Consider the following 1,178-nt stretch of genomic DNA (forward strand, 5'->3'; position numbering starts at 1 on the left):
ATTCATGATTCTCTCACAAACTTTATTACAATTCATAAAAATTTTAAAACTAAATCTCTTCATACCACCCAAGAATCATAAGGCTTTTCTCCAATATAGTTGCCACGAGAATCATAATTGCAAACAACAAACTGAGAATTAGCCTTGCAGGGCACTCTAGCACATCCAAGCCGCACCGAGCTCCACCACACCATCTAAGTGTAGTGCCCACATTCACCACCCACACATTTATTCGACGCATGATCATACAGCGGTTTCTCGTTCGCCCACAACTTCACCGCATCTGCCCCAGTGAACTCAGGGTAGTAGCCCGCGGCTATGTTTTCCCCGTACAGCCCGGTTGAGTGAATCATGGCGCAGTCACCCTTTCTTTTTTCCGCATAGGCTTGAGCGTACATGGCCATAGTGTTGCTCCATTGCATGGGGCCGACGCCGACCTGGGCTCGAGCTCGGTTGTGAAGCACGAGGTAGTCACCAAGGGCATTTTGAGCGTTGATTAGGGCAAGGAGAAAAATGAAAGTGACCATGAAAGTGGCCATCATTGGAAGGGTTTGAGTCCACATAATTTCAATGAGAGATGTGATGAAGATTGAGAATGAGGGAATGATGTATATAGAGATGGAAAACTTTATATGAAATGTGATGGGAAAACTATGAATTATGAACTTGGGAAGAGAATAAATTCATTATTGCTTCCATGTTTAATTATGGGCTAGATTTTTGTTTTTGATAGGTTCAAATAAGTGAAAATTTTCTAGATTTAGCTAGTTTATGAATTTTTTTTTTAGAATTAATGAAACTTAATCCACCTGATTATGGTTAATCTTAAACAATAAATTTTTACTTGTAGGTATAATATATAGTTTTATTTAGTTTCAAAATTTTATTTATTTATTCTCCTCTAATTTTTTAAAATATATATTAAAATTGAATTGGTTAATTACATGTTAAAAAAATAAGTAAATAATGTTAATATTTTCCTAAAATTTTGAGTAAATGAAATGAACTAATTTAACCTAAAATTTTTATAACCTATTTAGATTGGGTTTGTTATATAAAAAGAATTTTATATTAAAAATATTTACTACTAATTTAGTTATGAATTTTTGTATTTCTTTTTTCTTTTTTTTTAAAGTAACCGTAACTTAAAACATATATTCAGGGATGAAATAAAATCT

General features: G+C 33.4%; 1 pseudogene; it reads right to left on the reverse strand.

Moving 5' to 3' along the window:
* Positions 1-65: 65 nt before the first annotated feature.
* On the reverse strand, positions 66-563 carry LOC111786826 (annotated as a pseudogene).
* Between the last annotated feature and the right edge of the window lie 615 nt (positions 564-1,178).

The sequence above is a fragment of the Cucurbita pepo genome, unplaced genomic scaffold, assembly GCF_002806865.2.
Source record: "Cucurbita pepo subsp. pepo cultivar mu-cu-16 unplaced genomic scaffold, ASM280686v2 Cp4.1_scaffold002937, whole genome shotgun sequence".
NCBI lineage: Eukaryota > Viridiplantae > Streptophyta > Magnoliopsida > Cucurbitales > Cucurbitaceae > Cucurbita > Cucurbita pepo.